Consider the following 16299-nt stretch of genomic DNA (forward strand, 5'->3'; position numbering starts at 1 on the left):
TGCTTAACAACTTTCAAGATTGTCAGAGTTTCAATTTATAATTAAAGGTGGAAAAGGTTCATTAACATGAAAAGTCTTTGGTCCTGAAGCTTTCAATAAACCAGAAAATGAATAAAAAATTTGACTTTAATCACAATCAATGATTAGATTGATTGTTTAACCCAATTCCAGGAAGAAAATTTCTCGTGGAAACAAAAAGTTTATCATTTTGCTCTTCTTTTCACCTTAACAACCCTTTTGATACAATGTTATTCAACAATTAAATGTGAATTAAAAGTAAGAGTAAAGCTGTTCCAATTGCAGCTCAAGTGATTACAATTGATTAGTTAACAATGTTTCTTGTTTTGCTGACTATTTGATCATCTTTAATTGTTAATTATGTTTACTTTGTTACTGTAAATTAGTCAATAGTTGATCAATTGTCTTGTCATCGGAGTTGTCTGATTATCATGTCATTTATGATAATTTCATGTTTATTCATTTGTTGTAATTTTCCTTGTAAATTAACGAGAAAATTGTTGAACAAAAAAAGGTAACAATTAACTTAATTGTGGACCATTTCAATTGAGAGTGAAAACAAATGTTTCAATTGAAGTGATTGTCAACAATTAATAGGAACATTCAGAATCCAGATTTCTTATCATTTCTCTTCTTTTCTCTTATTTTTTCAGATAACATTCGATATCATGTTATTGTTATCAATCGCTTGTTATAATTTTATCCTCTCATCATTATTAACTGTTAACTACTTTAATCTTCAATTCTGTAAGAATGTAACTCATCTTTTTTGCCCACTTAAACACAACTTTTTGCAGTTTCAAAGTTCATCATTGGCACATTGTTTCCCTGATTTCCCAGGTTTTCCTTTGTATTTTTGATTCAAGATAATTTGCTTTTCCTGGTTCTTATTGGCTCAGAGTGAGGCAATGATTGTTACCTTTTTTTCTGACTGCTAAATACTCATCATGATGAGGCTCATGGACATTGGTTGAGGTTCACTTTTGATTTGTTAGCATCTTTCTTCTTCTTCTTCTTATCTTTCACCTTGACAACTGTAAGTTTACCGATAAAATAGTAGTTTTTTTTAATCAGTTAATGGTCATTATTAATAGTCTTATCTTAAGCAGGTGATCAGGCTCAAGAACAAATCTTGTAAGTCACATGTTCTGCTTTTCACAATGAGCCTCCAAATTCAGGTTAAGTTGATTTCAGTTGAAATACTCGACTAATTAGTCCTTTTGTTTAACATTCAATGACTATTGTTGTGATTGGTGATTAAAGATTCTAAGCTATGATTAGTAATGTTTTGACTAATTTTTCAAAATTCAATTGAGACACTTAGACTAGACTTTCAGGCAACTGCAACTGTTATGGTAAAGGTTCAACTTTCAAGAAGTTTTGCCAAAATAAATTATAGATTGTTGTTAAGATTGATTGATCGAAAAAATCGATTCTCGAAAAATACAAATTTAATTGAGAACGAACTAAATCGTTTTTTGCGATTTCTCGTTTGCACCAAGCTAGAGGTCTTTTTTACTCAATATTTATCTTATTCTAGTGTTTAGTAATATTTATAAATGATAAGGTAAGGAGCAAAGGTGATCTTTGGACATTTTCGCCAAGTTTGAAATCGAAAAGTTTATCTCGATATTTATCGATTTATGGGAAAAATCGATTGAGAAAATCGATCACCTCTTACCAATTAATTTTGATCAAAAGTTGGCCTTAAATAGACAAATTGTCCAAATCTGGCTTCTTATTTCAGTGGAATAGTTTTTTTCCTTTAGAAGAAGAAGAATCGATTTAAATCAGTTTGTTTGAAATTTGGCTTTGGGATAGACCAGAAACTTTTAATGGACCTTTGTTGAGATATATTGGCGTACTTTTTAACAATTTAGATACCAAGTTTTGTCAGTTTTTGCGTTTCTTTGAAACCTTGGTGTAAAGTGAGATCACTATTTTCACTGAAATATCAACTATACTTTGACGCTCTTGTCTATTTAAGGCGATAACTTGACATTTTTTTATTAAAATTGATTTTTTGCACAACATCTTCTTGAAAAGGCGCCTTTATTTCAACGGTTAAATGGTTCCTGTAAGTCTAGTCTAACAGTCTCGATTCAATTTTGAAAAATTAGTCTTAACATTACTTTGTTTAACTTAAATGAAGATTGCTTGAGATCAATGAACATTAGACTTTCTAGATTTCTTTACCTTTAACCTGTCGATTGTTTTTGAGGCAAAATTTGATTAAATTGGAAAACATTATTGATCAAAAGTTGAATTTGATCTAATCAAGATTTCAAATAATCTGAATGTTAGACTTTATGATCAAAATCAAATTAACCTTTGATGGCAACTTTAAACTTGAACAGAAAAGTAGTAAAATTTGATTTTATTGACAAATTTTCCAACGAATTTATTTTTTCCTTAAAGAAGACCTTATGCAAATCATTTTCACCCAAAAACAACAGATAATTATCCAATTTGACTTGTTCATGATGAAGTTGTTATTCAACTTGACAGATGAAACAATGCACTCGAAATGAACTTTTCTCGTTCAATTTGTCCATTTTACTTTGACTCTAAATTTTAATCAAAAACGGTTTCCATTTTGCAAAACCATGAACCTCATGAATCAACTACAAAAACTTTAAAAGGAAAAGTTTCATGAAAGTTGATCAAATGTTTAATCTGGTTTTTGTGCACTTTCCCTTGTCCTTAACCTTAAACTGTGCCAATAGGACTCAACCCGGAATGGGTCAAAGAGCCTGTTGTTCAAGTTTCTTCAAATTAAACTTTGAATAAACTTGCAACAATGTAATCACTGGAAATCATCTGAATCAATCAATTTGAATGGAATAATGTTTCTCCACTTTTCCACCATAAATTTTGGTTAAATTCTTGCCTCACCTATTTACTCTGGAAATAGTTTTTCATGCTAATTGACCTCCAACCGTGAAAAGAATGAGAAAACATGAAAATCTATGAAAACCTCTTGATATTTAATTCTTTCTGCTGATCAATGAATTTGATAAAGAGAGCAAATAAAGCGCCATTTCAATGAGCAAGCAACAACTGGAAAAGATTTCATCAGTTGTAATGGATTCAAAAATCGCAGCCAAAAAAAGCAAGAAGTCTTGATTCAAACGATAAGTTCTGAAGAGAGAGAGTAAAGTACGTTTAAACCTACAATGAACTCACAACGATAATGATGATTATGGGTGATGATGAAAGCACCTTTTGTGTTCACTTCAATCAAATGCGTCTTCTGGTTGCATAATGAATTATACAAGAAGTTGAATCTAAAACTTGCTTTCTTTACCTGAGAAGAGCAAAAAAAACAATTTACTTTCCATTTTGTGCGTAATCATGAATATTATGGATTGAAATAAACATGAGAAGGTTAAAAATTTAATAAACAATTTCAATATTCATCTTTGCCTTGAATCATGAATATTGCTTTTTCTGCTTTTCTCTTCACTCCGAACTTTAACCATTGCCAATGATCAAGTATCATGAAATTTCCGGTCATTTGATAGTCTGATATTGATTTGGCAAATCATTTATTCAATCATATTGTTCATCTGTTGTTATTTGAAACCCAAAAGTTTCTATTTTTTCGCAGTTCAAGTCTTTACCATTCAACTGTAGTTAAAGTGAACTAAGGTAACATTAATTTTTACATTTTAATCATTTGTCTCAATTTCAATTGTTTTTTGTTTTTTTTTGTTTTGCCGAGTTTCAATATCGTTTAATAATAGCTTTTCAGTTGCAACTTTGAGAAGCAAAAAATGGCCAAAAACCCTTTTTTTCCTATGAAAAAGTTCACTTTTTGTTGCTGCTTTTTTTTGTTGAAAATTGTCCAAGTGTGAGAGAAAATTGAAAGAAAAGTTCTAAAAATATTTCTCAATGCAACTAAAGGTACAGAGAATTTCATGATAATTTAATGAAACTTTCAACAATGAAAAGTCACACACGCAAATGGCTCAACATTTTTTGACAAATGTTTAATAATTGTTTAAATATTTGTAAATATTTCAGCCTTTCACTCAGGTTCGAGCTTGAAAGATTCAGCTTTTCACTTGAATTGTCCATTTTGAGTCGATTAATCTTTTTTTCTTCTTGAAATAGTTCAAGATTATTTTTATCCAACGAACTCGTCATTGCTAGAAACTATAATTAAAGTGTAATTAAGCTCAATGAGCGTCATTGATCTCAATATTTTCTGATAAAAAAAGCGTCTCAAAAAGTTTCGAAGTTTAATTTCTGGAAAAGTTAATCTTTTAAATCGCTTTACAGAGCTGGTCAAGTTCAGATCGTAAATCATTTGGACCATTTAATATCGAATCAGAAAAATGTTGTTGACAAAATCATTTTCAAATTGAACAAAAAAGATAAATTGAAATGAAAAAAAGTTTATTTTTTCGATTTTAAATTTCATGCCGAATGCAAAGTTGATCGAACTTTTGCTTTTTAAAATTTTAAACACTCACCAAGAATCTGATTAAGTCATTAAAACTGGTTAATTAACAAAGTTTTGATTAGATTATTAGGAATTATAAATTGCATGAAGAATCAACTTTTGAATGAGTTTTTCAAGCGAAAATTGCAAACCAATTCAATGAGTAAATCAATCAAATTTCATGGTCAAAATTTCTTCAGATTAATCAATCTTAATGTTCAACAATTGTTAAAGATTAAAAATTTCATTTTCTTGATCAACTTCAAGTTTCATTTGCAAAAGAGTTTGTTAAAATAGGAAACAACTCGATTCAATATTTACAAAACTTGAAACTGGATGAAACTAAAGGACAATCATTTGATAATTTTATTTTCCATTTACAATATCAAGTTCTTAACATTTTTACCTGTTATCATGGAAATGAAAGACTTCTTTACACAGAGAAATGTTGACTTTTTTTCCTTCTTCCTTCTTCCTTATTCCGCGTCAATTGGTACATGATGATGAAAATGATGTAAAAATGGGAAAATAAAGTGTCGTTTGCCATTAAAAAATGTTAACCCTATTAAAGTATTTAAACCAACAGTTGACTAACAATTTATCAATTGAACAATAGTGATCAAACAAAAGTCCAAATGATTGATTAATGTTTACGGTAAACTTTTCCTTCTCTCATCTTACAATGTTAGACATTTGTTTCAATATCAAAATGAATAACCATTCAGTGTTCACTAATCAAATAAGAGTCTAAAGTCGATTGAAAGTTTGCATTTAGACAAAGTTGTTCAGTTTTTACTTTTGAATCTTTTTTGTTCGTTTTCTTTGGTTTTCACCTTTGTTCATTTGTTTAACCGTCGACCTTGGCCAGGTCAACCTTTTGTCAAGTTGTTGTTAATGAAGAAACTAATGAGTAAAAATTGATTGCTTTAATAAGCTTGTTTTTTATTGTTCCTGTCATTTGGTTGAAAACATTTGACCTGTTTTCAGGCCCTGGCAATTGTGTACAAGCGCACAGTCAATACTGTAATCCCAAACATGAGAAGCAATATAAAGTCTAATAAAAACAAAAATCAATATCCATAGGGTTAGGAAACTTGGTGTAGACAGAAGTAACAGACAGATAAATGGGAGGAAGAAGGGAAAGGGAAGAGGAGGGAAACCGGTACAGTTGAGGTTTTCACGGATCATCATCATCATCATCATTAGGCAAGATGCAGAGACACAGAATCACATTGACCTTAAAAATGGTGGAACAAGAAAAAAAAGAGGAAAAAATTGTTTGTTATCAGTAACTTACATTTAGACAAGTTGTGATTTGCATTATTGCCATTGCTGTTTTTTTCATGATAACACATTGATCAACTTTAATTATTTTCACAATTCAATGGCAAATGCGATTTTATCTTTCAACATTTTCTTTCCATTTCTAACATTTCCACTCTCAATGGGTCAACTTTTGCCAAGTCAAATTGCAATGTTTCAAGCTATTTAGAACTTTTTGCAACTCTTTTTACTGTTTTGCATTGTTTTCAGAAAGGAAAATGAAATTTTTGTGAAAATTTTTCTCGAAAGTTTTTCGTAAAAGTTCAATGCCGGTTAATTTGAAGGTTGCAATGAATAGGTTTTTAACCTAGAAAAGTGTTCATTTTTAGACTGAATCTGATAAGGGTTGACTAGTGAATGTTTTGTGTTGGCAAGGTAAGTAAATCAATGTTGACAGGATTGGGCAAAACAGATTCATTTATCATTAACATTGAAAATTAGATTCATTGATTAACATGGGATGTTGGGTCATTGGTTTGGTCTGATAACTGTTTAATGGGAGAACCCAAAAAAGCTATTAAATTAGAGTGACCTAAAACAAATTTAGGCAATTGCAGTTGAAGTGAAGGAAGAAGAAGAAGGGAAAAAAGTAAAAAAGGAAGAGAAGAAGAAGATGAGGAGAAGGAGGAAGATGAGCCTTTGAAAAGTTTGAAAATGTTGAGGAATAAAAGAGTGTTGATAGAGAATTGGAAGAGTTGAGTTCAGGGAAGGAACTCGACAGTAGACAGAATAATAGAAAGGAATGGAAAGGAGAAACAGAAAGAGACTAAAATAAGGTTGACCTTGGAAAGTGCATTCGCCTTGTGAGTCTAGTCAATCGATACTGTAGGTCACATAGATATTTATATATCATGATGATGATGATCATTATTCTCATGAAATTCTGTATGTTATCCTGAATTACTATGAGGTTTCCAAAGAGAATGGAAAGAGAGAGAAGAGAGAAAAGGGAGATTCTGTGAGGGAAAAGAGTTAAAGTGAGAAGCGGATTAGACAAGGACATTAGTGAGACGTCTCTTTGTGCTCTTCTTTGGCTTCACTGAGTTTCCATTTTCATGCAGTTTCATCATCTTCTCTCTTCCTATCTTCATCATGATTCCTCTGTGTTCCTCTGTGTTTTCCAATTGAAGAACCGGCAGAAATGAAGCGAGTCCAGAATCTTTTACTTCCATGCTTGCGCTTGTTTCTGAGAGGCAAATCTGGGCTTCAAGATGCTGAATCACATTTCAATCAAAATGATTCGAGAAGATAAATCTTCATGGAAACTTGCCTTTTCCTCCAACAGAACAAAACACTGCAATGAAAATTGTTCAGTTATTATGACCGATATCATGTTGTTCAGAATAATGATGATAATGCTAATATTGATGATAATAATGATGAGAAGAGAAAAGGTTGATTGCTCTTTTCGTTGATTAACCATTTTGCGGTGAAAACATTTTCTCGACATTTCTCTCAACATTCATGATTCCATTCTGAAAATTCACTTTTATCGATAATTCATTTCATCATCAATTATACCCAATGTTAAGGTAGTTATTAGTTACACAGTAAATAGTAAACAGTTTAATTGAAAGGTTAACCCGAAAAAGTTCATCAGAATATCTTTAAATCTAAAAGTTCAATGTTCAATGGAAACAAAAGATTTTCATTTTTACCTTTCGATTGATTCTCATTAAGAAATTGCAATTTGGAAATTAATCATCAATTGAAACTGATTAATCATTAAAAGCATTGAGAGATTGTCAATTAATTTTCAATGTTATTAATTGATTAAATTGTCAATGCAAATGCAATTAGAGTCGAGTTTAAATGGAAAAGGTTTTAAAGTTTAAAATTTAAAAGTCGAGTTAAAGGGAAACATTTTTTATTTACTTTTCTCTGCGCTTTTTGCTGTTCATTTACATTGAGGTTTAATCATTGATTGAGCTTTTTTTCATCACTGATCATCATACTTATCATCATCATTGATCAGTTGCATGGCTCCTCAATCAATTGTAACTTACGCAACAATAAAAACAACAAATGAATGTTATACCGCTATGAGTCTATTTTTACAGTCAACAACACAAATCGTCAAAAGATTAAAGCAGACAAAAGTTTTTCTCTCTGAGCTTTTTTTCCCTCTCTTTAGTTTCTCCATCATCATCATCTTTTTTTTTCTTCTTCTTCTTCTCCTGAAAACTGGTTCTTCATTCCCTCCTTTTCTCATGGTGAATGAATGACTACGGCGCAGGCGAATATTGGCGGGAAAATTCAAGGACAGGCCATCAACCTTTCCATGTTGGCCTTGAGATTTTTGGGGGACTTCGATTTGAACTGAACGATCGATGAAAATGAAGAGAAGAGAGAAGGTAGAGAAGAGAAGGAGAACTTTCTTGTTCGCCTTTTCTCTTCTCATTTTTAATCTTGATTCTCACTCACTTCTCTTCACTTATCATCATCATCATCATCATCATCTTTAACCTGATAGACTTTCTTTCCTTCAATACAACCAAATCTAGAAGAACCAGTCTTGATGAGTTTCCTTCAACTAATAACTTTTCTCACTCATCATTTTCATTCCCTCTTCGCCTCTCTTCATTCTCTTCTGTCTACATCTTTTTGCATTTCATTTTCTTACTGTCTACATCTTTTCAGCTCCTTCACTTTCCTTTACCAGGTAACTAGATCACAGGTTGAAGAGAAGAAGAAGCAAAAAAAAAGTAAAAATGTTGAGCAAAACAAAATAGTATTAACCTTTGCATTATTGAACCAACCAAACGAAATGATTTCATCTCTTCATCTTCTTTCTTTCATCATCATCTTTCCTTTTCACCAAACATTTCAAAGTTTGAACATTTTTCTTCGTTGAAACAAAACAACGCAACACTAATCAACAATAAAGTTATGCAGAAACACGTTCAAACGTTGAACTTGCAATTTGCCAAAATACCAAAGTCTAGAAAAGGTTTGAATGATAAAAAAAGGAATGATGAAAGCTGATGATGAAAACGTTGTTCCCTCTCTTTTCCCATGGTAACTGTTTTCCTTAATAGGACAGACACACCAAAATATGTGAGTCAATCAATGATGATTAAACAGAAAATATTGAGAGAAGGAGAAGAGAAGATTCTGTTTACTCTCTTCATATCAACAGCCACCCAAGAGTATCTTGGAATTTATTGCATCACTCTTTTAACCAGAAAAGATACTGAAGAGAGGGGAAGCAACGAGAAACCCTCTGGCGCTCATTCACTTTCCCTGGAAGACGATGAAAAGCCTCTTCTCTCTCTCCTGATAGTTGATTCTCTTTCTCTCTCCTTTTAAACCCCTTTCTGGTTCTCCCTTTAAACTCGTTGAAACGACATTCTTTGAATTTTCATTTTCAAGGTCAGGGACGTGGACGAGTTTCATCTTCCTTTCATCTTCCCTTCATCTTCATCTTACCTCCTTTTTTTCACTCAAATAACTACTCATAATTTATATTTTCCCCTTTTATCTGAGAAATTATTTCTCATGAACAAGTTACTCTCAACTTTTCTTGCAACTTCTTTCCATTATTCATTTTCAATCTTTTCTTTTCTTCTCTCTCTTCATTCACTGAAGTGAAATTTACTTTCGCCAGTTTACAGGGTTAAATGAAGTTAAATTAACTTTAAACTGTAATTCAACATAAACATGTTAAAAAGTTGCGAAAAGCAAAGGTAAATAAAAGATTCATAAGCCACCTGAAAAGGTAAATGCAAACAGTATTGCAAACAAAATAGGAACCAAAACTTGTTTTTTTTTCGGTGATTTTTTCTTCTCTCTCAGTTCTCTTTCTGGGCAACAACAGAGATTATTTGAAATTGAAATTTTTCTCGATTTCTTTTTATTCTTGAAGAATTAAATTCATTTGATAGCATTTTTCTGATTAATATTTCTTCTTTTTTCTTTGCCTTTGCGCTAATTCAGTTATTGAGATGCAATTAAATTTTTATGTTTTTGCGTTTTTTTCCTCTTTTTTTGCTGGTAATTCAAATGAATTGGACCAGTTTCAATAGTTCAGTGTTACTTTAACAAATTCTTAGATTATTTTACAAGATTTATTCACCTAAACTTGTTTGACTTGAATTGGACTCTTCATTTTCACTTTTAACCAAAGGCTAACAAAGTAAAGGTAAACAGTTTTGTTGTCCAATTTTTTATCCTCCAGAGTCTCATATTGAGTAAGTAAAGGTATTTCAGGTAAACTTGTGAAGCAATTTCAAGTAAATAGTTGAAATTATTTTGCAAAATATATTGCAAAGTCAACCTTCAAAGATGAGTTTAAGACTTTGAATGTCAAATTTTATGATTCATTTTGGGTTCACTTGTTTTTCACTTTCTTTAAGGTTACCATTTAACCTTTCAATGTTAACTGTAACTTCAAATTAAATCATTTTTGCAATCAATTTCCACTTTTTTCATGTTCAGTCGTTTGGCAAATCTCATTACTTCTAATGATTAAACTTCTGTAAATGTGACTTTAATTAATTGATGTTAATTTAGTGATTTTCAGTGTTTTTCAAAATCATTTCAATCCAATTCGATTTTTCAACCTTTTCCAAAATATTGAAAAATTTATTCAAACTGAAAAATCAGTTTTCCATTATTTCAATCGCATCAAGGCGAGTCATTTACAAGATTTTATTCAATTTTATCGCGATTTGCAATATCGATTCAACAGTGAAATGCGAAAATAAATGCATTTGTTTAAAACTTAAGCTCAACAAAAATAGTTTATCTTCAATATTGGGACGTAAGTTCGACCCTGAAAAGTTCGAAACTTTGTTTGTTTGGAAAAAAGATTCGAAAAGTTATTTTATTGAAAGCTAATGTTCAGAGGATAAAGAGTCGATTTTGCATGAATCAGTTTTACACTTTATAAAGAAATGTTGTTAAGAAAAAAGTTTGGAAATTTTTGTGAAATGATTTGAGGAAAAGTTTTGTTTGAAGTTTATTAAGTTTCAACGAAAAGGGCGCCAAAAGTTGAGTGTAAAGTTTTCAGATGAATGATGCATTGAGAGTTGGATTATTGGAAAGTGTTGAAAAATGTTGAAATTGAGTGAAAGTACAATCAAGTTTTTTGTTGTCATTGTTTTGTTTTCTCTCACTGATCAACTTGTCGACACTCTGAAGCAAAGGGTTAGCTTCTGTTTGTGTGTTTAACCGGATTCTGTTGGCGTTCATCTTATTGTGTCACGCGATTCAATCAGTTCTGGTTCAATGTGTGAAACAATCAACTACAGAGAAAAGTTGAAAGAGATAAAAGCAAAAACAAAGTGAAACTGAATGAAACCATTATGAGAGAAGAGGAAACGGCGAAAAAAGTGGTTTTCAAATGAACAGAGAAGCAAAAAAAAAACACAAAAGAAACATTTTTTTCATCATTTTCTTCAACTTGTCCAGGTAATTCTTATCAATGAATTTCACCTTGTAACATCTTTTACCTCATCCATTGACACTTATTTGTTGCCCTTGTAAACATTATCATCTTCTCATGTCGTCAATGAATCGCTATCCCGATCCTTCGTCATCACTTTCACTTCTGTAAAATGAGCACAATGGCGATGACGATGATGAAGATAAGAAAAAGTAAAAGCTCAATTTTGAATCGTCCAAGCGTTCATCAAATGTTTTACTTTTTTTACTCTTTTTTTTCTTCTTTTTCTTCTCTTCTCTTCTCTTTCATTCTGTATCATCTCATCATAATCTTGAGCATAAAAAAAGGTTTCCTTTTCTTCCGTTTCGCCACTCAAGTTGTCTTATAAAATGAAAATAATATCAAATGCATATTTAAACGGCATTCATGTTTGTCTTGACTTGTTACTTGCTACTGATTTTCAGTGTCAATTTCAACAAAAACAACAACAAAAGGTTCCACAATTGGCAAAAGTAAAATGATAGCGAAAACTCACAAAAAAGAGACTTTTTTTTCTTCTTTTTTTGCTTCTCAAGATAAACTTTCAAGCAAACGAAGCTTCAAACTTTAAACTTTTTTTCTTCTTCTTCTTCTTCTCTGTTTTGGCCTTTGTTTTGATCTTGTCGAAGAGTAGACTCTCTTTGTCTAAATGCTAGTTTAAATGAGAGGGAAAAAAATGAGGTCGCCAATGGCATTCCCATCTTCATCATCCTCATCTTGATCAACCTCATCAACGTTATTAGGTTTAAAAACTGCTTCCCTTTGGCCTCGTTACTTGTTGCTCGATAAAAGGCCAAACCAGTAAAGATAAGTTGGGTCCATGGTAAGCGGGTTTAAGTGACCTTTTTCCTTCTCTCCTTTAAAAACAAGAAACCACTTTGATCCTTGCTTTTTGCTTTTCCAGTAAACATTATTTATGGCTAGTTTAAGCCTTCCAATGTCTTTATTGGTCCAACCTTTTCAAGTCTTTCACTTGATGTTTCAATGTTCAACTTACAGTCGATTCATTCGTCTCTTTGGATTTCACTAATTTTAGATTTTGTTTCATTGTCTTTACTTGAGATTAAGTCTTGAATGGTTACATTGTTGATTGGGAAAGCAAATGTGAAAAGTCTTTCGAGATTCTGATGATACATGAATTTTTTTCAAATTGGTATTTATGGAGATTGAGAAAATGTGAAAATGTTGATTAAACAGGCGAGATAAAAATGGATAGAATTAAGATGATTGTAGAGATTGGTGGGGATAAAGATGAAGATGAGTGGAGAGTGAAACAAAAATAAGAATAATGTACGAGCGAAGTAAAAGTGAAACTTTGACTTGACGTAAAATGAAATTCAATATTTTTGTTTGAAATTGGTTTCAATGGAAATTCAATCTACCAGAAAGAGTTTTATATTTCAAGTTGAACATGATGATAATGAGAAATGATGAGTAAAGCTGATTTAGAATCAAGAACGAAATTGAATGAAGACAAAAGGTGAATACACTTTTTTGGACATTTACATGATCATTAAACAACTGTCTATTTACACGTTCACCCAACTCCTTGGATTACAATATTATAATATTATAATATTTACAATATAACTCTAGAATAATATAAAATTAATTTTAATCAACATTTTGCTTCCTTTCATCTTGATTATCATGTTTAAATTAGATAAACATTTGCATTGTTTGCATTAACAATCAATCTGTAGTTAGGTAAAGTTTGGTTGCTTTGTTCACTTTCGGGTTTGCTCGTTGATTGCCTTTGCCTTTGATTTTTGTTTTGTTAATTTTTCCAATTATTTGCAATTCTTGAAATTTGATGATTAAAATTGACGATTCACAGGAAACATTTAACTATGTTTAATTGAATTTAAAGGTTTGCTGGCTAATGGTTTAGAGATCGGATCAGTTAAAGGCTATTTTTCATTGTTGCCTTTCACTGTTGCTTTTGCTTTTTGCTGGTTCGTTTCTCAAGTTCCTGGTCTAGTTGATTGAGCTTTTTGTGGCTTTAAATTGATTGCTTGTTTGACAACAATCAATCAGATTTTGGTTGGACATTCCAACTGTAAGTTAAACCAACGTTTGGTTAAATATAAACATTTAACAGTCTATTCAGTGAGATATACTTATTTTAAGAAGTGCAAACAAAAACTGTAACATGGGAAGGTGCAAAAAGTGATTACAATCAATTTACATTTATTTGCCTTGAAAATGAAACAAATAGTTTTCATTGTATGGGCAGACTTTAAAACTGTTATTACTCTCTGTTTCATAATATTTAAACAAATTGTTTCACCAACAAGAGTGATCATCATTCCGTTTGAAGGGCAAGAGTATCCAATAAGTGAAGTAAAATGGGAAAGCTTTTATCCATCTTAACGTTATTATGATACAAGGACCTTTTGTCTACAAGGAAAAAGGATATTCAAATGGAAGTAACTGTAAAAATGAAAAAGTACAGAGACTTATCATTAGATTACTTCTCATATCATTAAACATCATCAACTGGAAACAACCTCAATGGGTCAGATAACTTTTTGTAACGTGTAACAAAAGAGTTAAATGATTCGTTAAACAGGAAGGAAAACAAAATGAAGATGCTTCTCATGATGATTTCAATTTAATTTCGGGCTTTAATCTCGGGGCATCAAGTTTGCTTTGTTAAAAATTAACAGCTTAATCTTTTTCCCGTGTAAAAAATCCAATTTACAGTTGAGTTTCGGCAAATTGTTGAAAATTTCACAGTAAATTTTATCCTCTTGATAACAGCATATTTTGGCTCCTTTGAGTTTGATTAAATTTTACCATTTCTTGCTCTTGTCGGGAATTATCGCTTTAAAAAACGGATTCGGTTCTGGCTGGAAACGGTTGAAAAATCAGACGTTAAAGGATGAGTGATGAAAGTATTTCAATAGCGGCTTAGTGCTGAGCTGATGATTGAATTTTGTCTTCTGTTTTCCTTTTCTGTGGTCAACTCTTTATCCGTGACCAAAGAGGATTTTCGTTGAGATTTTTGATTATTGCTCCTTCATTCGAGGTTAAAAAGTCCATTGTCCATTGTTAAGCCGATTGTTTAGTGTCATAAAATGAGGGCCAATAAAGTGCACATAGTAAAGTTGGAAGTCATTAACGATGAAAATTGGTTGAACCTGAAACAGTGAAGTGAAAGAAATTTTTAGACAAAATTAATAACCTTAAATAATGGTATAATCATATTTGAGTAAAAATGGCTAATTATCATCAATGCGATTACCTTGTTTTCTTGACTTCTAAAATCTGACTCTGACTTTCAATAATAATTTATCAAAAAATAATATATAAAGATAATTTATCGTTTTCGTTGTTGGCGTTAAAATAATTTTAAAAGCTGAAGTTAAAAAAAAGTTGATTGTCTAAGGTTGTTACTTTCATCTTGATAATGATGATCATTTTTTATTGTCACACACAGACATAACAACATTTACCACATCAATTTGAACATCAACGATCATTATTATCATTATTATCATTATTATTATTATTAGTTTGTCAAGCAACAGTAGCAAAATGATGAAATAACAACAGCAACAGCAAATTAATTAATAAATACGAAACGTATAAGTTCATTGAAGCTTTTCAGTGGAAAAGCAAAAAGCAAATCTTTTTTCTCTCACTTTCTTGTCTCTTCCTTGGCTTAACTTTTAGTTGTTTCAAAGGAACCAAAACATGAATCTCAAAAGCAGAATCAGATAATGAATAGCAGCATAATTGTGAATAATTAACTAGGCAAAGGAAGTTGCAAAGACAAGAGTGAATAATATTATGTTAAATGGTGAAGTTGGGCTAAAATGTTAATCCATCAAATAAACAAATAAAGATGGAGTCAAATCAAATAAATAAGGTTCAATAGCAACATGAACAGCGCCAGTAACAGAGCAAATAAAGGGTTAAAATTTGCACAACTTGAAAATCTTTCCCCACTTTAGTCGCAACTTTTTTCCACCTTTCTTCTTTTCTTATCCAGTGTCACTCTTCGGTGCACTTTTTGCCACCTTATCTTGAAATGAACAATCAGAGCAAAATTATGATGAAAAAAAGACTTGAACAACGAGGTAAAATATTGCAAAAACATTTACCTTATGCTAGTCTTTACCTTTTTTTTCCTCTTCTCTGGCTTTTCACTTCAATTTCAGCTTTTCGTTTTTTCTTCTTCTTCCTTAATATGTTTCAGTTTGGGACTTGATTTGACTTGGCTTGCCGTGGCGCGTATATTCAAAACAGCTGCTGATAGAGGTAAGTAAAGCAAAGATAATAATTGTAATAGCACATATACAGAGGAGACATTGGTTGTTGTTCAATAAGTAGCTTGCAGCTTCAGTGGCTTCAATCATCATGATGGATTGTTTTAAGGTATCTTGCACGCGTTCAACTCACTAATTACTTTCCCACCAACTATTACCTTTTTGCTTTCCATTTTTTATATCATTTGTCTTAGTCTTCTTCTCCTTCTTTCAACTGCCGCTGCTGTTGTCTCGTCTTTACCTTTTCATGGTATACCTCTTTTGCTTGAGCTTTGCATTTGTTGTCTTTTCCTTTTGCACTCTATTAAAAACAATTTGCTATTACCAGGTAATCAGGTTAACAATTGTAAATGAGAAATTGATGAATCGATTTAGCCTCAACATCTATTTACTTGGCGTTTCTTTGTGGTGGTTCCAGTAGCACTTGACTGGAGGTTATTGTGGATATCATTTTGATTGTTTCCCTTGCTTCAAGCTTTTTTCCCTTGGTTATGACTTTTTTTGTGGGTCAAACAGGGTTTCCTCGTTTAGTTTGGTTTGCAATTTGATCTTGGTTGGCAATTGATTGCATTAAAACAATTGATATAAATTTCTTTAGTCTTTTTTGTTGTTGTTGTTCTTTGATTGATTGGAGATTTTAATTTTTCGTTTCAAATCTTTGTGATGGCACGAATTGACTTTTGACCATTCTTTTGACCATCTCTAGGCTTTCAATGTAACTTTTAGGCTACAGTTTTAATTGTTCCACGTGAAACCAATCTCATGTTTTTTCATCTTTTCAATGTTAAATTTCTTTCCTTTCCATCATTAGC

At 31.4% G+C, this 16299-nt stretch overlaps 1 long non-coding RNA gene across 1 annotated transcript; it reads right to left on the minus strand.

Moving 5' to 3' along the window:
• Positions 1-12533: 12533 nt before the first annotated feature.
• Positions 12534-16299, minus strand: LOC107360099 (uncharacterized). Its single transcript, XR_016199483.1, has 5 exons — positions 15880-16299; positions 15646-15788; positions 15323-15470; positions 14461-15243; positions 12534-14356 (listed from the first exon to the last, which is right to left on the minus strand). It is a non-coding gene; the product is annotated as an uncharacterized LOC107360099 (long non-coding RNA).

This window comes from Tetranychus urticae, chromosome 3 (genome assembly GCF_039701765.1).
Source record: "Tetranychus urticae isolate SD_2017Ah chromosome 3, NJAU_TeUrti_SD_1.0, whole genome shotgun sequence".
Lineage (NCBI taxonomy): Eukaryota > Metazoa > Arthropoda > Arachnida > Trombidiformes > Tetranychidae > Tetranychus > Tetranychus urticae.